Genomic DNA, 27515 nt, shown 5'->3' with positions numbered 1-27515 from the left:
GCCGTATAAGTTTTAAGGTTATATAATAAAGCATATGCATATTCATTTTCTTATGTGAATTGGCCTTTTGTCATTGTGAAGTAGCCTTATTTATGTCCCTTGCCGTAAAGCCTATTCTGTCTGGTATTGCCATATATTTCTTTGCTTCATGTTTAAATGGTATGCATTTCCCCCCATCCTTTTATTTTAAATGTTTTATGTTTTTATGTTTGTGATGTGTTTCTTGAAATCAGTTTAGAGTCATTTCTTAGTTTGTGGCCACATATTTAGGTTATTTTTCTTTAATTGTTTGTTTTTACTAATCTAGCATCTCAATCTTGGTCTTTTAATTTTTGCCAATTTATGTTTTGTGTAGTTATTTGTATATTTTGGTTCAAATATACCATCATATTGCTTGTTTCCTGTTTGACCCATTTCTGTTATGTTTCTTTTTCTCTCCTTTTTTGCCTTCTTTTACTTAGAATATTAATCAACTTATCCAAGTAGGTCAGAAAATCTAGCAAAGCAGTAATATGTCATGGCTTCCCTATGTATGTTTTCTTGGGCACATTTTGGAAAGTTTCTCTGATGTATTTATGTAACAATTAGACTAGCTGGGTATGCTATGCATAATTAATATGAAAATATTAGTAAGACTATGACACAGTATCTGCACATAGTGGCACAAGGCTCAATTGGTTAAATCTGAGTCCTATATTTATGTCTTAGTATTGTAATACAAATGCAAGCACAAAAAGGCATATTCCACAATAAGATACCACTTCCTATGTGTTATTAAAAAAAATTACCAAACAGCAAGTATTAGTGAATAGGTAGAGAAATTGAAACACTTTGCACTATTGATGGTAATACAAAATGATATAGTCATGTAGAAAACAGAATGGTCGTTATTCAAAAAATTAAAAAAATAGAATTACCATATGACTTACTAATTCCACTTCTGGGTATACACCAAAAAGAATCAAAAACAGGGAGAAATATTTGTACAGTCATGTTCTTGGCAACAATATTTACAATATCCAAAAGATAGATGCAATTCTTGGACAAATAACTAGATCAACAAAATGTGGAATATACATCCAATGGAATATCATTCAGACTTAGAAATGAAGGAAATCCTGGTACATGATACAATAGGAATTAACCTTGAAGACATTATCCTAAGAGAAATAAAACAGTTGCAAAAGGACACATTCTATAGAGTTTCACTTATATGAGATAGCTAGAGAAGTCAAATCATAGACAGAAAGTAGGATGCGGGCTGGTAGGGGATGGATGGTAAGGGGGCATAACTGTTTACTTTTGTATACATGGTTTTATTTTGGGAGGATGAACAAGTTCTAGAGATAGATGTAGGTGATCATTGCACAACAATGTCAGTGTATTTAATGCCGCCAAACTACTCTTCAAAATGGTTAAAATAGTAAATTTTATACATTATATATATATATATAATCACAATTTTTTAAAAAGGTGTATTAATGAGATCTGTGCTGTGCTCACATTTGGTAAAATTTGAAATTTCTTCTCTCTCGTGATTTATTATTAGGCTACAGGAAGGTCTATCTCAGGGACTACCCAATACCTGCCTCTCAGCAAGGCACAGGGATATTCCATTCAAAGCAAAAATGTGTTCCTTTTAGTGAATTCAATTAAATGCAAATGGCACATTGAGTTTCTTTCCACTTAGCCTATTTTGACAAGGAAAGCTTTGGTTTATCGGTTAGGAACAAAGAATGAGTGAGAGGCCTCAAATGATGAAATTCACAGTGTAATAATAAAGGAGACGTTCTTTGAATGTCATAAAAACTAATTCTTCTAAGAAGATTTATAGCAGAATGCAACTACATTAAAGGAAAACATTTATGCCCATTACTTATTTATACCACATTCTTAGGTTAGTGCAGACTGATCTCCACCAAATCCAAACCCTTTTTTTCCTCAGTGTTTTATGACTTTGGATAAATCTGGTTATCTGGAACACAGGAAATTATTTCAATCTCTGGTTAAAGTGATAACTATAGTTCGCTGTTTAGCATTCTAGCCTCCAGATTCACATTCCAGCATTGCACACAACTCACAGGAAGATAGGAAAATCTCTCTCAGTGGCTGGCTGCTAAGGTACAAGGCAGGTGCTCAGTGTCTGAAGCCTTATGAGAAATTGCCAAAATGACCAAACTAAGAGAATTCAACTAAAGAAGGACCAATTTGCATGAAATTTGAGTCTTAAAAGAACAGTATTTTTAAATGGAGTGAGTCGGTATTTAAAACAGTAACCCATTCATGGTTCAAGTACCAAGTGCAACAGGAGAATGAGCCTATCTGACTCTTGTTAGTCCGAGGAAAATTTTACAGCAAATAGTGATACTTACTGCATTTATTTTTTAAAGAGCTACCCAGAGGACTAAGGGCATTTAAAAAAGCATTAGTAGAAATGTAAGTACTTAAAAGAAATTAGAAACTTTCTTAAATACTGAAAGAAATATTAAAAAGAAAGAAGAGAAAAGGTAATAGATTAAAAAAATAATAAATTACAAATATAATAATAGGTATAACAAAGTAATACGACAGAGTTAAGACATGTAAGCCATATTAATAAAAGTGAATGGGTAAAACTCATAAATTACAGGAGGAAAGATTTTCAGATTAGCCCACAATGTAAAACCCACCTTAATGCTGTATATGAAGTAGATTGCAAAGGCTCAATACTTTTTGTAAGTGGATAAAGGTATACCAGGCAATTCTAAGCCATAGGAAATTGGACATTTGCATCCTGAAGTTATTCAATGCAGAATTCAGGGCCCAAATAAAACAGAGGAAGATTCTTTATAAAGGCTATAATCTATAAGAAAGTCCATTAGTAATTAATATCTATTAAAAAGTAACTCACTTGATAAAGCAGAAATTAACAGAGGTGCAAAAAACAGAAGCAACAATAATAATAGGCAATTTTTATTACACCACTCCCAGACTTAGATAGGTTGGACAAAAAATAAGTAAGGATATAAAAGTCCTATATAACATAATTAATAAAGTAGATATTTCTTTTTTTTTTTTTTTTTTTTGTAGAGACAGAGTCTCACTTTATAGCCCTCGGTAGAGTGCCGTGGCCTCACACAGCTCACAGCAACCTCCAACTCCTGGGCTTCAGCGATTCTCTTACCTCAGCCTCCCGAGTAGCTGGGACTACAGGCGCCCGCCACAACGCCCGGCTATTTTTTGGTTGCAGTTCAGCCGGGGCCGGGTTTGAACCCGCCACCCTCGGTATATGGGGCCGATGCCTTACTGACTGAGCCACAGGCGCCGCCCCATAAAGTAGATATTTCTTATCACAATTTGTTTTTTGAGAAAAAGTTTCACTATGTCACCCTCAATAGAGTGCTGTGGTATCATAGCAACCTCAAACTCTTGGACTGAAGCAATTCTGTTGCCTCAGCCTTTCAGGTAGCTGGGACTACAGGCACCCGCCTAGTTTTTGGTTGTTGTAGTTGTTGTTTATCAGGCCCCAGCTGGGTTTGAACCCACTTGCCCTGGTGTATGTGGCTGGTACCCTAACCACTGAGCGATGGGCACCAAGCCTCATATCAAAATTTGTAACATAATAATAGAGACTCTACATGGGACATTCACAAAAATAATCATATAATAGGCTTTGTATCAGGTCATGACATTCTAAGAATAAAGTAGAAAATACAAAATAACAATTAACATAATATTTTCTGATCATGATTCAGTAAGACAAATTAATATCAACAAACATACCCTCTAAATACCCTCTACTTGGAAATTTAAATATAAAACTCAGTATTAAACCACTCTAGAAATAAAATGATAATTGTAAATCAAAATTTCAGAATTGCTACAAAATTATTTTAAATACATTATATCAGAATACTTAGATATAGCTAAACTAGTAATTAAGAAAAAGTGTGCTTTTAATATTTATATCAATTAAAAAATAAAGAATAAAATAAATGAATTAAATTCTTAACCCCAAAACACCCTGAGGGGGAAAAAAATAAATCAACAGGAAGCAGAAGGGAGATGGGGTCTCACTGCATTGTTCAGAGTGATCTCAAACTCCTGGTCTCAAGAGAGCCTTCTGCTTTGGCCTCCCAAAGTGCCAGGATTATAGGCATGAAGCACTGAACCCAGCCTAGCAAAGTCTTTGTTACAGCTTCAATGCTATTGCTCATTATTGATCTGTTCAGGTGTTCCGTTTCTTCATGGTTCAATGTTGGTAGATTGTATGTATCCAAAAATCCATCCATTTCTTCTAGATTTTCCATTTTGTTGATATATAGTTACTCTCTTATGATCCTTTGTATTTTGTAGTATCATTTGTAGGGTCTCCTTTTTCATCCTCATTTTAGTTATTTGTGTACTCTCCTTCATCTAGCTAAAGATTTGTTGATCATATCTTTTCAAAAAAGTCGAGTCTTTAATTTGTTGGTGTTTTGTATTTTTTAAATCTCTATTTCATTTATTTCTGTTCCAGTCTTTGTTATTTCTCTCCTCCTACTAATTTTGGTTTTAGTTCTTGTTTTCTTTTTTTGTTTGTTTGTTTGTTAAGGTATAACATTGGGTTCTTTATTTGAGATCTTTCTGGGCTTTGTATGTAGTCATTTATTGCTATAAACTTCTTTCTACTTATTACTATAAAATCCCATAGATTTTGGTCTGTTGTGTCCATTTTAATTTGTCTCAAAGATTTTTTTAAGTTTTGTTTTTGTCTTTATTAATCCATTTCATATTCAGAGGTATGTTCTTTAATTTCCATGGATTTTTACAGTTTAAACATTCTTTTTCTTAGTGATCTTATGTCCTAAAATATTCTTGACATAATTTTGATTTTTTTTTAAGTTTGTTAAGACTTATGTTGTGACCTAACATACAGTCTACCTTAGGGAATGTTCCACGTGTTGTTCAGAAAGATATGTGTTCTCCAGCATTGGATGCAATGTTCTATAAATGTCCTTTCGGTCATTTGATCTGGAGTACAGTTGATTTTCTGTCTGGATGAGCTATCAATTGCTGAAAGTGGAATGCTGACATCTCCTACTGTTACTGTATTATAGTCAATCTTTCTCTTTAGATCTATTAATATTTGCTTTATATGAGGGCTGTCCACAAAGTATCCAGTCATGTAATATGAAAAATAGTATTAACAATAGCTGGATACTTTCCAGACAGCCCTCCTACATTTGGGTGCCCTGGTGCTGGATGTATATTTATTTACAATGTTAAAGTCTCCTACTGTATTGACCCCTTTATCACTATATAATGACTTCCTCTGTTTCTTTTCTTTCTCTCTTTCTTTCTTCTCTCTCTCTCTTTTCCTTTTTTGTTTTTGTTTGTTTGGTTGGTTTTGGACAAGGTCTCTATCACCCAGGGTAGAGTATAGTGGCATTGCTCTATCTCACTGCAACCTCAAACTCTTGGACTTAAGTGATCTTTTTTCCTTTGCCTCCTGAGTAGTTGGGACTGCAAATGTGAACCATCTCACCCGGCGAACTTTTTTTTTTTTTTTTTTTTGGAGAGATAGGGTATTGCTCCTGTTTAGGCTGGTCTGGAACTCCTGCCCTCAAGCAATCCTCCTGCCACAGCCTTCCAAATGCTAGGATTATAGACATGAGCCACCATGCCTGGCCCTTCTTTTTTTTTTTTTTTTATTGTTTTTGACTAAAAGTCTATTTTATCTGATATAAGTTTAGCTAGTTCTGCTATTTTTTGATTTCTGTTTCCATGGAATATCTTTTTCTGCCCCTTCTCTTTCAGTCCGTATGTGTCCTTATGAGTGAAATGAGTTTCTTATTGATAGCATACAGTTGTATCTTTTTCTTTTAAATCCATTCAGCCACTCTGTATCTTTCAATTGGAGAATTTAATCCATTTATGTCCAAGGTTATTATTGATAAGTAATGGTTTCTTACTGTCATTCATTTGCTTATTTCCTGGTTGTTTTGTAGATCCTTCTTCTTTTTGCCTCTCTTTTTGTTTTACTCTATAGTTAGATTATTTTCTTTAGTAGTATGATTTGATGTTGTGCTATTTAATTTTAGTATATCTATTATAGGTTTTGCTTTGTGGCAACCATGAAGCATACAAAAAAATCTTATAACAGATTATTTTAAACTGATAACAACTTCACTTTGGTCATGAGGAAAAGAAATGTATCAAAAACAAGCTCTCTATTTTTACACCATTTCTCCCTTACACACTGACTTTTTTATGTTTAAATTTACATCTTTTTATATTGCCTATCTTTTAACCAACTGTTGTAGTTATAATTGTCTTTGATAGTTTTGTATTTTAGTCTTCACACTTAAGATATAAATGGTTTATAAACCACAATTATATTACAGTAGCCTGAACTTGTCTGTATTCTTACTTATATCAGTGAGTTTGTACCTGTCAATGCTTTCTTGTTGCCCTTTTGCATCAGATTGAAGAACTCACTTTAGCATTTTTTTAAAGACACATTTGGTGTTGATGAATTCCCTCAGCTTTTGTTTGTCTGGAAGCGTCTCTGTCTTTCCTTCATGTTCAAGGAACATCTTTACTGAGTAAAGTGTTCTTGGTTGACAGAGTTTTTTTTTTTCCTTTCAGCAATTTGAATATATCATTTCACTCTCTCCTGGCCTATAGGATTTCTGCAATTTGCTGAAAGCCATGTTGGAGCTCCATTAATATGATGTGTTTCTTTTCTCTCTCTCACTGGTTTTTGAGTACTCTTTTTTTAATCTTTGATTTTTTTTTTTCAGAGACCCACTTTATTCAGTTGTGTATATTAAGGGGACATCAACCCAAGCCCTACCTACCTTTATATCATTCTGTGAGCAAATTACCCTATGTTTACAGCTAAACATGGGTCCAGCCCTTCTCAGCCCCTTGCCCCTCTAAGGTCCTAAAAGAGACAAGTGAGGGCCTGCTCAGCAGCAGCAAAACAAGGAAATAATAGGTATTGGCATGAGCTATGCTTGGGATGTTGCTTCCTGCTTCCTTCTTTGTAGCTATGAAAATAATACCACAAGAAAGAATCAGCTCCAGGGTGATCTCCTCCATGTTTGTGATCCCAGGGCTGCTGCTCACCAAAGAGGAGCCACAGTGTAAGGTGTTTTCTCATGCTCCCCTTTGGGCCATCTGGGTCCTATATGCATCACTTATTGTCCATAGCATATACTTTCTCCTTTTGACCTTGCATGTTGTCTTAGTCAGACAGTGGGTAAGAAGAAATAGCATAACCCTATCAGCCTGCACACTGCTGGATGGGGACTTATTTGTTCTGCTGGGGGATGGCTTCCCTCTAGTTACTCCAGAGGCCAATGGAGCTTGACATAATTTGGTGATAATAATCTCTTGCTGTTCCCTACATGCCCCTTTAAGGGAGAAAGAGAAAGAAAATGAAGGGAAGAGTAGAGAAGCATATATATTTCTATGTGTGTGTTTCTCAAAGCAACCCCAGGTGGCTGTGGGGACAGGAGCAGGAGGGTAGTGGGCATCCTCTGGTTGTTTGAACACTGAGCATCTGAGTGCTCATTCTGTTTGTACTAGCCATAGGGAAGCATAAACACATTTTAGGGGAAAAGAGGGACCACTCTCTGGGTGTCCCTGCTTTAAGTGCCTGTTACCCTTCCCTGGAGCAGCTAGAGAGGCACTACTTTGCCCCAAGTTAGCCTGTGGAGAACAGAGGGTGGAGGGCTGGGTAAGCGTCCAGAGCTGAGTGGGCTGTGGCCCTGTAGTAGGAAGGTGACAGTCTCAGAGAGCCTCGTGCCTGGCAGTTAAGAATTTTTCTGCCTGTTTGTGCACCTATAGTATCTCGATGGTATAAACATTCTGGGGCAGCTCCAGCTTCCTCCACAGCAGCTCTTTCTGCTTCTTGATTCCTTTAGTATCTGTACAGTCTCCACCTTCCTTTTCAGAAGCTGAATGTCCTCTGCCTTGGTGGTGGTAGTGGAGGTCTCTGTCTGCATCAGGTACACAGAGAGCAGTAATAGAAGAACTCAGAACACAAGATATTGGGGATTAAGCTAGATGAGCCCCTCAATCTTTTGCCATGTTTCTTCCCATTCCTTCATTTAGAGCCAGCCCTTCTGCTTTTCTGCCTTGTGTTATTGTATACAGTCATGAAAACAGCTTCTGATTCATTTCCATAAACAGCTTCAGGGCATTATAGATCAGTCCATGGATTGTCTTGTTCCAGTGGCTCCTGGAGTTCCTGTAGAGTGCAGGGAACATGATGGGCAGCACTCTGGTAGCATGTCTGAGTGTCACTTATCAGGCTCATGGCATAGTCATTTTTTGAGTAACAAAGAACATGTTCTGCCATCTGGAAATGTGGGCTGGAGACATACTTGGCACACTGGTGAGAGAGTAGTTCCATCACTTTGCTGAACTCTGAAGGTTCAAAAATGTCCAGAATGTCCTCTAGTTCATCCAATAACATCAACTCCTTAGGGATGTGGGTCTTAAACCCAAACCTGAGAAGTCCCACAATCACCAGCTTACTAGTGATTAGCCTACTTTCCCTTTCTAGAAACTGTATCACACAATGTGCCAGATGAGGGTTGTAGACACTAAGGGACTTGACCTTGTGAAGGAGAAGCAGGACACAGATAAGGAACAGGTTTCTTAAGGGTCAGGGCAAAGCCATTGATGACACTTCCCAGGACCCCCAGGAGCTCGGCAATCCCATTGCGATTGTCCATTTCGTGGATGAACCTGTAGATGTAGTTGATCTGCCTACGAATATAAGCCCAGAGCCCCTAATACTTGCCATAGATATGATGCAAAATGATCTTGAGGAAGTCCCACTGTCAAGGATCCTCATTGTCAAATAAGTCCAGAAGAGCAAGGACAAACTTCTAGTCAGTGTATTTCTTGGCTATGTTTGGCTGGAAATTAGAAAACTCAAGGAAACATACAAAAAAACCTCCCTACAAGTTGGAGCTGTGGCCAGGCCGTTTCCAGTGTGGGTTTATCTTACTCTCAATCAAATTCAGCCCCTGTGGGATTTGATGAAAGTGACAGTGTCAGGAAGTGGTTCACTGAAAACATGGTGGTTGTCTCAGGGTAAATGGCCCTGATAACAACATCATGGCTATGGGTGATATACTGTACCATCTCATTGAGTTCTGTCCATTTTACCTCCTTAAATTTCAGGTCACTGAGTGGGCCTCACACAAAGTCAGAGGATACACCACTGGCATAAATTGTGGATAAACAGCTCCTCCCACTCCTGAGTTGGCAAATCTTTTAGGGCAGGAAGCTTCTGCAGCTGTGGATTCTTGCTGAGGTTGAAGTGGGAGGAGCTTTCCTGATGCTCCTACTTAACAATCTGATTTTTTTCTGACCTGTGTGCAGGGTGACATGCTATTTTTGGAACACTTGTTGGATGATGGTGGCTGGGACTGGGGCTGGGCCTACGGCTGGGCCATGGACCAAGTGTGAGTGCCCAGGTATGGGGAAGAAGCAAGGCAGAGTAATACACAGCTGTCTCCCTCACCATTCACAGTGGGTAGGAGAGAGACAGACAATAACAAATGGCCACAGTGCCCAGTGATAAGAATTATTGCACAGACTTTCAGACTACCGTGTAAAGCAGAAGGAGTGATTCTCTTCTGTATTCCTCAATTTAACACATCTCCTCAGTGTTCTTGCTTCTACCACCCTTCCTCAAGCTCCTGGGCTTGACCAGGCCTTTGGCAAGCTTGCAGGGGTTACTTCTCCTTCTTCAGTTTATAGGGCATCTTGGACAGACTTGGCTTCTGCAGCCTCACACTCAGCCTTGCTTAGCATTTGTTGTCACTGCCTGCATGCTACACCCAAGCTGAGCGGTGTCTGCCTGTTGCTTTAATCTTTGATAATTTGATTATGATGTATCTTAGGAAACTCCTATTTGGGTTGAATTTGGTGGCTTCTGAGTTTCCTGTATCTGAATCCTCTTGTCTTTATCCAGATTTGGGAAATATTCTGCCATCATTTCCTTAAACATGCTTTCTAAGCATTTTTTCTCTCTTGTGTCCATTGGGAATTCCTATTGTGGAGGTTGATTTGCTTGATAGTGTCCCATAATACTTGTAGGCTTTCTTTACTCTTTTAATTTATTTTTATTTTTGCTTCTTTGGTTGGGTCATTTCGTTTGTTCAGTTTTCAAACTTATTCATTCCTCTGTTTGATCAAGTTGTTAAAGCTTTCTGTAAGTTTTTCAGTTCAGTTATTGTCACCTTTATTTCTAGGATTTCTATTTTTTTTGTTTCAGTCTCTTTGTTATATCTTTTTTTATTTTTTTCCAAATATCAATTAGTTTTCTATCCACATCTTCTTGTGATTCCCTGAACATCTTTAAGAAGACTATTCTAAGTTCTTTATGAGACATTTCATATATCTTTAAATTCTTCTGGATTTATTTTAGAACTTTGATTTGGTTTCTGGAGTTTTCATAATCCTTGCATTTTTGTGTTGATGGCTGCACATTTGAGGACACCTCTACCTCTTTAAGTTTTTGCAGGCATTCTTTGGGAGTATTAGATCTTTATCACTTAATATTAGAGGTTAATTCTTGTTCTGCTTTGCTTTCTAGTCTGGGAAGACTTATGGTGAACCCTGGAACTTAAATGCTACGCCAAAACTAAATTGCAGCCCTGTCATTGTTTCTCAGTTTGGGGAAGATGTTAAGTGAGGGCCACAGTTTAATCACCAAATCTTTAGTTGTTTCCAGATTGGGGAAGGTTCCAAGTGAGTCTCTGGCCTTTGTGGCAAATCTGGTCAAGGATTCAGACCTTTTACCAGATTATGTCATGACATGGGCTATTCTCACTGGGGTTAGGCGGGTTATATCTCAAGGTGATTTTGATTTGCATTTCTCTGATGATTAGGGATGATGAGCATTTTTTCATGTTTGTTGGCCATTCTTCTGTCTTCTTGGGAGAAAGTTCTGTTCATTTCTCTTGCCTAGTGATTAATTGGGTTGTTTGCTCTTTTCTTGTTGATTTGCTTGAGTTCTCTGTAGATTCTGGTTATGAGCCCTTTTTCAGATTCATAACATGTGAATATCTTCTCCCATCCTGAAGGTTGTCTATTTGTTTTGTTTGTTAGCTCCCTACCTATGCAAAAGGTTTTAAGTTTGATCAGTTCTTATTTATTTATTTTTGATGTTGCTGCAATTGCCAATGGGGTCTTTTCCATAAAAAATTTCCCAGGCTTATATCATTAATCATTTCCCCCCACACTTTTTCCTAGAATTTTTTATCATTTCTTATCTTAGATTTAAATCTTCTATCCAGCATGAGTCAATTTTGAGAGGTGCAGAGGTGATGAGAGGTGCAGGTCCAGATTCAGTTTATTACATATGGCTAACCAGTTCTCCTAGCACCATTTATTAAATAGTGGTTCTTTTTCCCAGTGTGTGCTTTTGTTTGGTTTATCAAAGATTAGATGGTACTATGACGCTGGTTTCATCTCTAGGTTTTCTATTCTGTTTCATAGATCTGTATCTCTATTTTTATGCCAATGCCATGCTGTTTTGATCATTATAGACTTGTAGTATAACCTGAAGTCTGACAATGTGATGTCTCCAGATTTGTTTTTATTTCTTAGGATTGCATTGGCGATTCAGGGTTTCTTCTGGTTACATATGAAACAGAGAACTATTTTTTTTTTCAAGTTCTTCAAAGTATGACATTGGTCTTTCAATGGGGACTGCATTAAATTCATAGATCACATTGGGTAGTATAGACATTTTAACAAGGTTGATTCTTCCAAGCTATAAGGATGGTATGTTCTTCTATTTGTTAACATCATTTGCTATTTCTTTTCTCAGAGTTTTATAGTCCTCCCTATAGAGATCTTTCATATCCTTTGTTAGGTATATTCCCATGTATTTAATTTCCTTTGAAGCTACTGTATAGGGAATTTGTGTCTTTGATTTTATTCTCACCTTAACTGTTGTTGTATTTATGAAGGCTACTGATTTGTAGATGTTGATTTTTATATCCCAAGATGTTACTGTATTTTTTGATCACTTCCAGGAGTCTCATGATTGAGTCCCTGGGGTTTTCTAAGTATAAGATTCTATCATCAGCCAGGTGCAATGGCTCAAGCCTATAATCCTAGCATTCTGGGAGGCTGAGGTGGGTGGATTGCTTGAGTTCACAAGTTTGAGACCAGCTTGAGCAAGAGTGAGATCCTGTCTCTTCAAACAATGAAAAACTGAGGCAAGAGGATAGCTTGAGCCCAAGAGTTTGAGGTTGCTGTTAGCTATTCTACCACAGCATTCTACCAAGGGCAACAAAGTAAGACTCTATCTCAAAAAAAAAAAAAAAAAAAGAAAAAGAAAAGAAAAAAGAAAAGCTGTCATCAACAAACAGTGAAGATTGAACCTCCTCTTATCCCCATTTGAATACCCTTGATATTCTTCTCTTGCCTGATTGCATTGGCTAGGACTTTCAGCACTATATTGAAAACTAGTGGTGATAGTAGACACCCTGATAGAAACCATCTATGATAAATCCACAGCCAAGATGATACTTAATGGAGTAAAACAAAAAAATTTCCACTTAGAACTGGAACCAGAAAAAGATTATTTTAATTACAGCTGTGCCTATTATTTATTTTATAATTCATAAGAATTTGGACTTAATGTTTTAATAATGTTACAAAGTAATAAATTGGTCATTCTAGCCAAATAAATGTTCACTGAATGCCTGCTATGCTATAGGTTTCATAGGGGAAAATGAGTCTCATGGGGTTACTAGAAAATACACATAGTGGAAGGAAGAAGAGCACAAAAAGAAAAATGATCAGTTCACTGGATGAAGTTTTTAAAACAATATCAATGTTGTGTCATGTATTAAAAAAGTTGGTCTTTCATTTATACTGAGATCTCTCATTAAAAAGAAAGTTGATCACTTGTATTAGTTGGGTTCCTACAGACTGATACTCCTTTTCAAGGTTCAAAAGCTAAAACCACTGGCTCCAATTACAATCTAGAGAAGTATTTTTAGCAACTGATGATCGCCTTTAACATATAATACTTAACAATGACCTAGTACATGAAGTCAGGAATGGTTCCATGATGAAGTGATGTCAAAGTGAACCAGGCAAACATAGTAGATGAGAGAGTATTCTCAGGATATGGGAGCACGTGCAAGAAGGAAACAAAGAAGGGAACATGGCACATTTGAGAACTGAAAGAAAGCCAATATGGCTGGAGCACAGAAAGGGAAAAGATGAATGGCAGGAAATTTCTCTTTACCTGATGGCTCATTGTTGTTCTTCCATCTGTATTGTCAAGTTAACCACAAGGGGGCACCAAGACCCAATACCTGGTCTATGACATGCCTGTCATCTCAAATGCAATTCTTTGTTTTGGGGGGGTTATACAAAACAAGTTTGGGTAGCCCCTGTCTCTTTCACATATGCATCTGCCAACTACACAACAAAGGCAGAACCAAGTGTCGAAGTTCTAAGGTGCTCTCACCACATGCTAGATGCCATATGTGTCTCATGCTCCCTTTCAGGTTAAAAATAAAAATAACTACCTGGACATAGGTGGATCAACAGTCCTGTCTTTCTCCAGTTAAAATGATTTTTTCTTTATCAACATCAGAAAGGATCATTTTCCAAGAGTAGGGATTTGCTGATTTTACAGGCGAAGAAGAAAAGGAAAGTGTTTGGTTTTATTTTTTACAATACCACTATTGTTCTTGGCTTATCCCTAAGTGGACTTTGTGCAGTACCAAGGCATTAATTCAGCATACTTGTGCAGAATGCTTTGGATCAGAAGGAACATTATAACTTCCACTACTAGAACTATGCGGTACCAGAAGTCTTAGATTTGCTGAGATACATTAAAGCAGAAACACACATGTAAAAACCTGTGGAAAATGCATATGTGTACATCTCTTTCTCCATCTGTATATTTGTTAGTTATCCCAGGGTTTATAAACTGAACAAGAAACACAATGACTACTGAATTAGTTATAGACATAATCCCACATTGGGCTCATTGCTAGGCAGGCCCAAGGGTTCTCAGATCATACTACCTACTCCAGCCCAGACTCCAGGCTCTGGCTCGGGGTTCCAAAGGCATAAATAATCAGAATTCACTCACTCTCACATTCATCAACCATTACTTAAATAAGTACTGAGGAAATTTAGTAAGCCAAACCACTCATTTTATATTCTGCATTTAATTTTATACGATCCTTCTAATTAAAAAAAAAAGCTGTCTTTGTTATTTAACTGGCATTAGGTTTATTGAAAGAAAACTTATCAGACCAAGGAAGTTTTTCCCTGGGAATGGCAGGACTAATAGATTGGAAGATGGAGTGGGTGCAATGTGTCTTGATTCTGTGAAGATTTTTATTCTATGCATACTAATGAAAAAGTTAGAAAATACCCCCATTTTGTTTTTCAGAGTGCGTCAACTCTGCAGAATAAATATCAGATGTACAGTTTATCATCCTCAACTTGTTAACTATGTCACAGGTCTTTCTTGGTTAATGAGGCAAAGGCAAAGATCACACCTCTTTTTGCATCCACAGATAACTGTTATTTAACAAGAAAATAACGTTTAATCAGCTTGAAAGATAATAAAACTAGATAAGTTTGACCATAAACTGCCAGAGAAAAGTCAAATAAATTAAAACAGAAAATCTAAATTTCTCTACGTTCTAACAAGATTAGGAAAATTTTCTTTCGATGGTTTATATATACTTTTAAAATGTATTTTCACTTAACACCATACCTCTGAGGATCATTTTTGAATAGGGAAGCCTGATCATGGATCTAAGAATCAATAACACTTTATTTTATTTCTAAAACTTAGCAGTACTTTGGACATGGCTAAAGAAAAAATAATAACTAAAGTGAGGTGGAATTCAACACTTCGAACTCAGCCTTCAGCCAAACAGAATCTTAAGGCTGTAAACTCATTCCATTTGACTTGATTTTAGGGTCACATTGAGCCAAAACCAACTTATGCGTCTTGAATTCACTGCTTTGAACTAAAAAGTAAACTGTTCACTTGTTCCCGATGGGAATACATTATGCTGAGAGATTGCTTCCTGTTTGTCCTAAAGGGGTTTCCCTTCCCTGAAAGAAATCATAATTTGGGTCAGATGTCTCTGCAGGGGCCGTCCCTGACAGCTTTCTTGGGATAAGTGAGATCTGAAAAACACTAGGCTGTCGCAATATATGAAACTTAAGGCTTGGCACTGTCCCTCCCTTTGCAGAGGGCTCTGAGTTTTAAAACAGCCTGAATGCTGAAGACTCAGAAAAAGAACCCACTTTCCCCAAATGACTCCTGCTGAACTGCACTGTGGCCTGTTTCAGATGCTCCTGCAAGCCGTAGGAATGATCCTTGTGTGGCTATTTTAGATGGTCTGTAGGAGGACTGCCCAGAAAGAGTTGCACCATTTTCTGGTGACATTGAAAGGTGCTATAGAACAAAACTAATCCTGGATCAACATGAGTCAAATGCTGCATTTATCCATTCTGCAGGTAGGGAACAAAAACTGTAAATGCTACCTTGCCAAAAGTAACCAGCAATTAAAGTATGCCAAATCCGTGATACTATGCATGGTAGCCAAGTGTTCTCAAGGAGCATCATTACGCAGAAATAATTACACTGGAGTTGCCAGTCTTTGTTTTCCTCTGATGTTACCTACTGAACTCTTTACCCTTCTGTATGTGAAAAGAAGAAGAGGTTTCTTTGTTTTCCTCCTCTGGATTCCAGCATGAGCTATTGCCTGAAGGAGTCTGAATGAGAAACGTGGACGTCTAAAGACTCCTACATTCACCAGTCGGGAAAAATCAATTCGGTTGTAAGCACACATGAAAACTGCTTCAGGTGGGATGATACTCGGTCAATGCTGTCATAATTCTTTCTCTCTAGTCATGCCCTATGGGAAACAGACCAGATATTATAACTCATCTTGGCTGGAAGCCTTCATCTCCGTGCTCCCTTTCCTGCAAAGTCCCTGGTATTGAAGAAAAAATAGAAAACTTATCTTGTGGTAAATGGAAAGGGACCAAGAATCTTAAAGGAGGTTGTGATTGTCATTTAAGGGGATTTTCATCAAAACAGAATTTTCTAGAACTATGCCTAGTAAATTTGTCTACCCTCTCCCATGGTGTCTTGTATAGAGTATGGATACGGCAAAAAATCATGCAAAGTATGGAAATGAAGAGTGCCCTGTACAGACTTGTGGGGGATAAAAGGAGAGAAAGCAAAGGTTTAAGAAAAAATACTGAGATTGTTATTGTAAAATAAATGTAAATGCAGTTCTGGGATTTTCAAACTACAATAGTGAAATTGTGCATTTCACAGGGCTGTAATCTGAGTTCTAAGAATAAATAATGTATCTTTCTCATGGGAATAATGTAAACAGCAGGAGAGAGAGGGAGAACGAGAGGGAGAGGAAGAATGGACTAGAAAACAATGAAAAAATAGTGATGGGAGAGAACATGAGAGGGTGGAACAAAGAGGAACTTCAGGGCAGCGAAACCGCTCCATGCGAGGGTTGGTCCATGTCATTCTAAGTTTGTCTAAACCCACAGAATGCACAGTATCAAGAGTGAACACTAACATCAACAGTGAACTTTGGGTGATGATGCGTCTATGTAGCTTCATCCATGGTAACGAATGTGCTGCTCTGGGGGGCGGGGGCATGTTCATGTCAGGGGAGGCTACCACATGAGTGGAAGGTGGGCATATGTGGGAAATCTCTGTACCTTCCTCTCAATTTTGCTGTGAACCTAAAATTTCTCTAATAATAAAACCTTTCCTTAAAAATTAGTGATCCTGATACAAAGACAATCCAATGAAAGAGGGTACATTAGGTAGGAAAAAACTAAACACAACTAAAGCATTATATGTGGCATATGTAAATAAAGAATAAAATTAAAACCAGAATTTTTTAGAAACAACCATAACCCAAGAACAATAGGAACAGGCTTCAAAGCATATGGACAAGGTATTTCTTGTTCCTGTGTGGGCTGTGGGCTGTGGGATGTGGGACATGCTATTGTGAGGCTTTGAGTGCTCTTGCTGGGTGCTACAAAAGTGTCAGAGGAGTATTGAAATTCTGTATATTACTATCAGTTTGGAGGAAGTAGGCACACAAGAAGATTGGGAAGGGTAGAATAGTTCACATGAGAAATGCAAAAAATGAGGATATTTCTAGTAGGAACCCACAGTGAATTATAATGAACATTGATACCCAGGTAATCTGCAACTGAGGAATAGGTCAGATTCACTAGAGTGTGCCTGTGAAAATCTTCTGGAATTAGACATCAATTAGGTGCCCTGCAAAATATGCCAATCTCCCTTGTTAGGGGAAGGAGAGAGGGTTGGGTATTCCTCCACTCAGATTTATTGTATTTTAAAAAATGGAAATGAAAGGCCCGGGGAAGAATGTGGAAAAGACTAATTTTGAAAATGTGGATGAAAATCAAAGAAAACTTTAAGGTTAGTGAGTATTAATTGCGACACAGGTTAGGAGAAAGGAGATTAATAAAAGGAATACATTGCTCAAGTTATAAATCAGTTTTAGCTGTCATTGGAAAATATGTTGTCCGTCTAGTCCTTCTCAAGATGCAAACAATGAACTGTACTCCCTGGAGCCTTACGGAGAATATACTAACACTGTCAGCCAAACAAGCCCTAATACCAACCACAGAAGACAAAGAGGTAATAAATCCCCATGAAGAAGATACTCATGTTGGGTTAGAAGTTTGCTTTCACTTATGAAAAACAATAGCAAACCTTCCCCAAACTTCTGAGATACAAAAAGTATTCCCCACATTTACCTTTTCATGGAGCCGAATGACAACTGAAATTTTAATCCACATCTCTAATTACTTTGACATTTACTAAATAGTAAATGTTAAAGCTTTAGGAGCAATTTAATCAGATCGTTAACAACCCAACCAAAAAATACTTGAAGCTAGCTAGTGTTCAAAGTGAAAAGAAAAAAAATCAAAGAAACTATCAAACTAGAAATTGTTCATTAAATAGAAATTACCTCGTGGGCTGACCTAAAGGTGAGAAATCAGTGTGATTGAACATTACGATTTACCCAATGCTTGACTGCTGACCTTGCTTATAATCTACCCTGTTTCCCCGAAAATAAGACAATGTCTTATTTTAAGGTGTGCTCCCATCCCAAAGATGCTCTAGGTCTTATTTTCAGGGGACGTCTTATCTTTCCTGTAAGTAGGTCTTATTTTCGGAAGATGTCTTATTTTGGGGGAAACAGGGTAGGTACCATGGGTGTGGGATATAAGTGTGAGGTGGAACCATATATTTATCATTCTAATTTACTTAATTTTTCATAAAACAACAACAACAAAAATGCTCTTTTATGTTTCCTTCACTGTATTTAACTCTTATTTGCTGGCAGTGGACACAGAGATACCCCTTTGGTGGTATCTTTGGTGGTGTTACAGGGCAAGTAAGTGCATTTCTTTATGCATTTCACCACCAATGCCTTCACCCTCTGGATAGGACTGACCCAGGGGGAACCCATGTCTGAAGATCAAAGTTCTTAACTCCTTAAAATAATATGCAGAATTTTGGTTCTGTCAATATGTATTCAGTTTTTCTGAGAAAAGGTATCGTTGGTCATCACATTCACATTGACATTAAAAGGTTAAGGAAGACCATCCGTTAATTTAACAATGTAGTTATTTTAATATATGAACACTAGATTTGGTGATTACAAAAGTGAATAACACAGTATTTCCCTTAAGTAGTTCTCAGTCCACTGGGGAAAATAAACCTAAAGCCAATTCAAAACTCCATTCTGTATTACAGTGTAAAGAGACACACAGAGCTATAACTCCAGGGAATTATAAAGAGGAAAGTAACAAGATTGAAGTTTCTTCCTGAAATTGTCAGAAATGGCACTTGGGGACCAAACTTAGGATGCCAAAAAAGGATAGTTAAAATAAGTCAACAGTTAAAGTAAATACAAATGTGTATGAATCTGCATGTCTGGGGCAGGCAGTAATTGGGTTTTGCAGGGCGTTATTTTGAGCAATTACTTTTTAAGAGCCTGGCATGCTGAGTTTATTTCTCATCTTGCCCACATATCTGGAAAGTTGCTAAGAACCTCTGCCATAGCTTATTTAAACAAACACTTCTTATTCTAGCATGATGAATGGTGAGACAAGTAATATCTCCCTCTTCTTTGCTAGATTCTGCCACAGCATAATGAGAGAAAATGTCAAAAAATCCTACCAGACGGATACGTTCCCTAATTGTTACAAGAATGCTAGATGGGTAGGGATGGCAAATAACAAAATATAAGGCAATTAAAAGAAAAATGGATTCAGGGTGGTGCCTGTGGCTCAAAGGAGTAGGGCGCCAGCGCCATATGTCGGAGGTAGTAGGTTCAAACCCAACCCTGGCCAAAGAAAAAAATGGATTCAGAGCATAGAGTTTGCAGATTAAGTTGGTGAGAATTTTCTTTTTTAAAACGAATCCAGCACATGTCCACTTTTAGGAAAGCTAAGAATCAAAAGAAGCAAATAACCTCTCTTCCACGTTTATCTCCCCTGATCTGGAGAAAATTTGTTGACCTGCTAATTTAAATGTATTCTTGAACAAAACACTTTAGGAAACCCTGATGAGGGCAGTTCAAAGAGAGTTAATTAGATATTCCAACCTTAGGAAATGCTGAGTTCTTAAAAAGTAGTCAGCATCCACGTGTTGTACTATAAAGATTTGTTGACTAATTTTCAGCCTAGTGTACAGCAAGAAAATGCTGGTAAGATTACATGCACACACACAGGAGTGAGCAAAAATCATGGAAACCTATATGATCTGATTTTTGCAAAAGTTGCCTGTGTGCCTAGGTGAGGGTGGTTTATAGGGGGTATCCCCCTGGACCAGTGCAGCACTTGTGCAAATACGCGTACAAAACAGATGGAGCACATGCTCTATGGGATACGGGAAAAGCATTCTAGCGATGACCACACAGAGCTGGCTCCATGTTTCCAGTTGATCAGCAGGGATAAATAAATTGTCTGCCATTTCTTTGTTTCTAACATCTGAGGTGGCTGAGGTTTATTAAACAGAACACACAGCAAAAGCAGAGTCAGCAAGAATTTAGCTGATGTGTGTATTTAACGGCAGGTTGTAGAAAGAATGGTGCTTTTTGTCTTGCGAGAGAGCCGGGGGTGCTGAGCAAGCTGGTGAGGTTCCCCTGGAGAGAAAGGTGGGCTGGGAGGAGAAAGTGGGAAAATAATGAAGGGGAGAATCCCTCTGGGCATGTATTTGAAAGGAAACAAGTAAAAGTATGCACTTGCCTGCCAAATAGCGGAAGGCAGAGCCAACTTCAGGAAGCACTGTCGATCCACTTCCAATTTTTACAGAATGAATTAAATTTAGAACTTGTCTGTCAGGAGATGTAGAGAAGTATATAAGGGAAATAAAGAATAGAGCCACGGGTAGTTTTCAAGTCCAGGAGTCATAGAGTGGTGAAAAGATCACAGGCTTTGGAGAGAGACACCTGGGTCAATTTTGTAAGTCTGTCACATAGTAAATGGAATTACGGACACTGGCCAAGGGATTTTGTATCAACAGCTAATACATTTTGGGTATTTCTTATGTCTTAGGTATTAGGATTTGATGCAGTGTTTTATTTAATTCTCCCTATGGCCTCATTATACCAATGAATTTGGAGATTAAGTATCTTGTCCAAGTGACACAGCCAATAAAGAGTGAAGTCAGGATTTTAACTCAGATCTGTCAGACTATTTATTTGCATTCCAATCATATGAAGTAGATATACTATTACTACCCTCCCAAGGGTGGGGGTTAACATAGTGGTAGTTAGTAACTAGTTTTCTCTCCCCCTTACAGTACCCATTTGCTTGGGCAATGATGAGAGTACGCCACTGTGATGTGCACGTCATTGGGCCCTGATGGTTGGGTTCTTAGAATTTGTCCATTTTGCCCCAAAGAGAGAATGGCCTTAATCTGGAGAGAATAACTACCCTTTGCTGGTGCCAGTCACCGTGCTCAGCCTCCAGGAGCCCTTTCTTTCTTCTGCCTATGCCTGTTCCACAGGGAATCTCATCCAGTCCCCTGACTTCAAAGACCACCTCTACTCTGGGAACTTTCAAGTCCACATTCCCAGTCCTGAGCTTTCTTTAGAACTCCAGGCTTGACATCTGCATTTGCATGTCTCATAGGTATTTTCACACTTGGCATATCCAAAACAGAACTCATCCTTTTCACCCCAAGCCCACTCCTCATCCAATTATTATCTCAGTCCGTGGTATGATCACCCAATGCTGAGGCCCCAAACCTACAGGTTGTTCTTAATTCCTCTGCCTTCTTACCCACACCCCAATTAGTCCATTTGTAAATTTTGTTGACTTGACTTCTATACCAATTCCATTCACTTCTATGTATTTACCATGACCTTATGCAGAACTGCCATCACCTCACACCTGGAGTCCTATATCAATTCGGATTGGACTCTGGCGTCCATTTTATAATCCAATAGTCACACAGTCAGTGGCATGAGCTTTATAAAGTATAGATAAAATCGTGCTCTCCTCTTATTTAAAACCCTCCAATGATTTCCCCTTGCACTTGGAAAAAATTCATATTGGTTCCTTTGGTTTCCTGCAGTGGGCAAAGCCAGGCCCCTAACTCTCTTGAGGGTTTGTACTTGTTTATGTTCCCTCTGCCTAGAATTTCCCCACCCTCTTTTCTTCTCATACAAGATCTTTCTTGCCTTCAGGTCTCAGTTCCATCATCACTTCCTCAAAGGAACATTCTCTGACACTTCACTGACTCTGTGTCCGTGTGCTTTTAACTCATTGCATTGGTACTTTTCAGTATCAGAGGTTTTTCTGTTTGATTGTTTTTGTTTTTTTTTATTGTTGGGGATTCATTGAGGGTACAATAAGCCAGTTACACTGATTACAATTGTTAGGTAAAGTCCCTCTTGCAATCATGTCTTGCCCCCATAAAGTGTGACACACACCAAGGCCCGACCCCCCTCCCTCCATCCCTCTTTCTGCTTCCCCCCCCATAACCTTAATTGTCATTAATTGTCCTCATATCAAGATTGAGTACATAGGATTCATGCTTCTCCATTCTTGTGACACTTTACTAAGAATAATGTCTTCCACGTCCATCCAGGTTAATACGAAGGATGTAAAGTCTCCATTTTTTTTAATGGCTGAATAGTATTCCATGGTATACATATACCACAGCTTGTTAATCCATTCCTGGGTTGGTGGGCATTTAGGCTGTTTCCACATTTTGGCGATTGTAAATTGAGCTGCAATAAACAGTCTAGAACAAGTGTCCCTATGATAAAAGGATTTTTTTCCTTCTGGGTAGATGCCCAGTAATGGGATTGCAGGATCGAATGGGAGGTCTAGCTTGAGTGCTTTGAGGATTCTCCATACTTCCTTCCAGAAAGGTTGTACTAGTTTGCAGTCCCACCAGCAGTGTAAAAGTGTTCCCTTTTCTCCACATCCACGCCAGCATTTGCAGTTTTGAGATTTTGTGATGTGGACCATTCTCACTGGGGTTAGATGATATCTCAGGGTTGTTTTGATTTGCATTTCTCTAATATATAGAGATGATGAACATTTTATCATGTGTTTGTTAGCCATTCGTCTGTCATCTTTAGAGAAAGTTCTATTCATGTCTCTTGCCCATTGATATAAGGGATTGTTGGCTTTTTTTCATGTGGATTAATTTGAGTTCTCTATAGATCCTAGTTATCAAGCTTTTGTCTGATTGAAAATATGCAAATATCCTTTCCCATTGTGTGGGTTGTCTCTTTGCTTTGGTTATTGTCTCCTTAGCTGTACAGAAGCTTTTCAGTTTAATGAAGTCCCATTTGTTTATTTTTGTTGTTGTTGCAATTGCCATGGCAGTCTTCTTCATGAAGTCATCCCCCAGGCCAATATCTTCCAGTGTTTTTCCTATGCTTTCTTTGAGGATTTTTATTGTTTCATGCCTTAAATTTAAGTCCTTTATCCATCTTGAGTCAATTTTTGTGAGTGGGGAAAGGTGTGGGTCCAGTTTCAGTCTTTTACATGTAGACATCCAGTTCTCCCAACACCATTTATTGAATAGGGAGTCTTTCCCCCAAGGTATGTTCTTGTTTGGTTTATCGAAGATTAGGTGGTTGTAAGATGTTAGTTTCATTTCTTGGTGTTCAATTCGATTCCAAGTGTCTATGTCTCTGTTTTTGTGCCAGTACCATGCTGTCTTGAGCACTATGGCTTTGTAGTACAGACTAAAATCTGGTATGCTGATGCCCCTAGCTTTATTTTTGTTACTAAGAACTGCCTTAGCTATTCGGGGTTTTTTCCGGTTCCATACAAAACGCAGAATCATTTTTTCCAAATCTTGAAAGTACGATGTAGGTACTTTGATAGGAATGGCATTGAATAGGTAGATTGCTTTGGGAAGTATAGACATTTTAACAATGTTGATTCTTCCCATCCATGAGCATGGTATGCTCTTCCATTTGTTAATATCCTCTGCTATTTCCTTTCTGAGGAGTTCATAGTTTTCTTTATAGAGGTCCTTCACCTCCTTCGTAAGGTATATTCCTAGGTATTTCATTTTCTTTGAGACTATGGTGAAGGGAGTTGTGTCCTTAATTAGCTTCTCATCTTGACTGTTATTGGTGTATACAAAGGCTACTGACTTGTGGACATTGATTTTATATCCTGAAACATTACTGTATTTTTTGATGACTTCTAGGAGTCTTGTGGTTGAGTCTTTGGGGTTCTCTAAGTATAAGATCATGTCGTCAGCAAAGAGGGAGAGTTTGACCTCCTCTGCTCCCATTTGGATTCCCTTGATTTCCTTGTCTTGCCTAATTGTATTGGCTAGAACTTCCAGCACTATGTTGAATAGTAAAGGTGACAGAGGACAACCTTGTCTGGTTCCAGTTCTAAGAGGAAAAGCTTTCAGTTTTACTCCATTCAGTAAAATATTGGCTGTGGGTTTGTCATAGATAGCTTCAATCAGTTTTAGAAATGTGCCACCTATGCCTATACTCTTCAGTGTTCTAATTAGAAAAGGAGACTGGATTTTATCAAATGCTTTTTCTGCATCTATTGAGAGGATCATGTGATCTTTATTTTTGCCTCTGTTAATATGGTGGATAACGTTTATTGACTTGCGTATGTTAAACCAGCCTTGCATCCTTGGGATGAAGCCTACTTGATCATGATGAATGACTTTTTTGATGATAAGCTATAATCTATTGCCTAGGATTTTGTTGAGAATTTTTCCATCTATATTCATGAGTGAGATTGGTCTGAAATTCTCCTTTTTGTTTGGTTCTTTTCCTGGTTTTGGTATCAGGGTGATGTTTGCTTCATAGAATGTGTTGGGGAAGATTCCTTCTTCCTCAGTTTTTTGGAATAATTTCTGCAGTACAGGAATAAGCTCTTCCTTGAAGGTTTGATAGAATTCTGGAGTGAAGCCATCTGGACCAGGGCATTTTTTAGTTGGAAGCTTTTTTATTGTTTCTTTGATCTCAGTGCTTGAAATTGGTCTATTCAGGAGCTCTGTTTCTTCCTGGCTAAGTCTAGGGAGAGGGTGTGATTCCAAATATTGATCCATTTCCTTCACATTGTCAAATTTCTGGGCATAGAGTTTCTGGTAGTATTCAGAGATGATCTCTTATATCTCTATGGGATCAGTTGTTATTTCCCCTTTATCGTTTCTAATTGAAGTTACTAGAGATTTTACTTTTCTATTTCTAGTTAGTCTGGCCAATGGTTTATCTATTTTATTTATTTTTTCAAAAAACCAACTCCTTGTTTCATTAATTTTCTGAATGATTCTTTTGTTTTCAATTTCATTGATCTCTGATTTGATTTTGGATATTTCTTTTCTTCTACTGAGTTTAGGCTTAGATTGTTCTTCTTTTTCCAATTCCATAAGATCTCTTGTGAGATTGTTGATGTGCTCTCTTTCTGTTTTTCGAATGTAGGCATCTAAAGCGATGAATTTTCCTCTCAAAACTGCTTTTGCAGTATCCCACAGGTTTTGGTAGCTTGCGTCTTCATTGTTGTTATGCTCAAGGAAGTTAATGATTTCCTGTTTTATTTCTTCCTGCACCCATCTGTTATTCAACAGAAGATTGTTTAATTTCCATGCCTTTGGGTGGGGTCGAGCATTTTTGTTAGAGTTGAGTTCCACCTTTAGTGCCTTATGATCTGAGAAGATACAAGGTAAAATTTCAATTCTTTTGATTCTGTTGATATTTGTTTTGTGTCCCAGGATATGATCAATTTTGGAGAATGTTCCATGGGGTGATGAGAAGAATGTATATTCTTTATCTTTGGGGTGGAGTGTTCTATATGCATCTATCAAGCACAGTTGTTCTAGGGTCTCATTTAAATCTCTTATATCTCTGTTTAATTTCTGTTTAGAGGATCTGTCCAGCTCTGTAAGAGGAGTGTTAAAGTCCCCTGTTATGATGGCATTATCAGATATCATATTGCTCAGACTGAGTAAGCTCTGCTTCAAGAATCTGGGAGCATTTAAATTGGGTGCATAAATATTTAGAATTGAAATGTCTTCTTGTTGTAGTTTTCCCTTGACCAATATAAAGTGACCATCTTTGTCTTTTTTGACTTTAGTTGCTTTAAATCCACATGTATCTGAAAATAAGATTGCAACTCCTCTTTTCTTCTGAATTCCATTTGCCTGAAAAATTGTCTTCCAACCCTTGACTCGGAGCTTTAATTTGTCTTTTGAAGCCAGGAGTGTTTCTTGCAGACAGCAAATGGATGGCTTGTGTTTTTTAATCCAGTCAGCCAATCTATGTCTCCTCAGTGGGGAATTCAAGCCATTAACATTTATGGAGATAATTGATAAGTGTGGTAGTATTCTATTCGTCTTATTTGGTGAGAGTCCATTGCTTAGTTTTATCTTTTGCATCAGTGTGGAGGTTAGGTTCTGTCCTTTGATTTCTGAGTTCTTACTTTGCTGCTGATCCATTGTGGTGGTCAGTGTGCAGAACAGGTTGAAGTATTTCCTGTAGAGCTGGTCTTGTTGTGGCGAATTTCCTCAATGTTTGTATATCCGTAAATGATTTGATTTCTCCGTCAATTTTGAAGCTTAGCTTAGCAGGGTACAGAATTCTGGGCTGAAAATTGTTCTGTTTAAGTAGATTAAAAGTAGATGACCATTGTCTTCTTGCTTGGAAAGTTTCATTAGAGAAGTCTGCGGTCACTCTGATGGATTTGCCCCTGTAGGTCAACTGGCGCTTACTCCTGGCAGCTTGCAGAATCTTTTCTTTTGTCTTGACTTTGGACAGGTTCATCACAATGTGTCTTGGAGAAGCTCGGTTAGAGTTGAGGCGACCTGGGGTCCGATATCCCTCTGAAAGCAGTGTGTCAGACTCTTTGGTGATGTTTGGGAAATTTTCTTTTATAATATTCTCTAGTATGGCTTCCATTCCTCTGGGGCATTCTTCTTCCCCTTCTGGAATTCCTATAACTCGTATGTTGGAACGCTTCATAAAGTCCCATAATTCTGACAGTGAACATTCTGCTTTCTCTCTCTTCTTTTCTGCCTCTTTTACTATCTGAGTTATCTCAAAAACTTTGTCTTCTACCTCTGAAATTCTTTCTTCTGCATGGTCTAACCTGTTGCTGATACTTTCCATTACATCTTTAAGTTCCCTGATTGACTGTTTCATTTCCTTCAGCTCTGCTATATCCTTTTTATATTCTTCATATCGTTCATCTCTTATTTGATTCTGTTTTTGGATTTCCTTTTGGTTATTTTCCACTTTATTAGCAGTTTCCTTCATTGATTCCATCATTTCTTTCATTGTTTTCAACATGTGTATTCTAAATTCCCTTTCCGTCATTCCTAACATTTCTGTATAGGTGGAATCCTCTGCAGTAGCTACCTCATGGTCCCTTGGCGGGGTTGTTCTGGACTGGTTCTTCATGTTGCCTGGAGTTTTCTGCTGATTCTTCCTCATGAGTGATTTCTTTTATCTGTTTCCTTGCCCTAATTTTCCTTTCACTTCCTCTTGCTCTTTAAGTTCTTGTGCCTGTGGACTAAGGGTTACAGGAACAGAAGGGTGAGAAGGTTGAGGAGCAAAAAAGGGATGAAAGAAAGGAGGACCAAGTGATAAGAAAAAAAAGAAAGATAGAGAAAGGAGAGGGGGTGGGGATAAGGAATATTGACAAAAAGAAGAGAGGTACAGAAAGAGGGAGATAGGGCAATATAGGTGTACAGTAGGGTACTTTGACACAACCTTAAAAAACCCCACCTTCTGGGGGTGCCCAGTTGGGTGGTTCCCTTGACATCAGCAGCTCTTTGCTAACCTGATCAGACACAGTACCCCACCTCCACCAATTAGAGAGGAAAGACAAAAATGCTATAAATCAAACCAAAACAAGCAAACAGAAAACTTTACGGGAATACAATTGGGTGAAAAATCAAATGATAGGTTTAGAAACACTAGCAAAAATGAAGTTGTAGTTATTAA

The 27515-nt window shown here is 38.0% G+C and overlaps 1 protein-coding gene and 1 pseudogene across 7 annotated transcripts in view; one reads left to right on the top strand and one right to left on the bottom strand.

Annotated features, from left to right (window-relative positions):
- Window positions 1-27515, top strand: part of TRPM3 (transient receptor potential cation channel subfamily M member 3) — a 584594-nt gene that overhangs the window by 106480 nt on the left and 450599 nt on the right. The gene's annotated exons all lie outside the window — the stretch shown is intronic.
- Window positions 7759-9749, bottom strand: LOC128574206 (serine/threonine-protein phosphatase 2A 56 kDa regulatory subunit delta isoform-like; annotated as a pseudogene).

Source organism: Nycticebus coucang, chromosome 2 (genome assembly GCF_027406575.1).
Source record: "Nycticebus coucang isolate mNycCou1 chromosome 2, mNycCou1.pri, whole genome shotgun sequence".
NCBI lineage: Eukaryota > Metazoa > Chordata > Mammalia > Primates > Lorisidae > Nycticebus > Nycticebus coucang.
The sequence above is the reverse complement of the archived record's forward strand: the minus strand, read 5'-3'. Positions and strand labels throughout refer to the sequence as shown.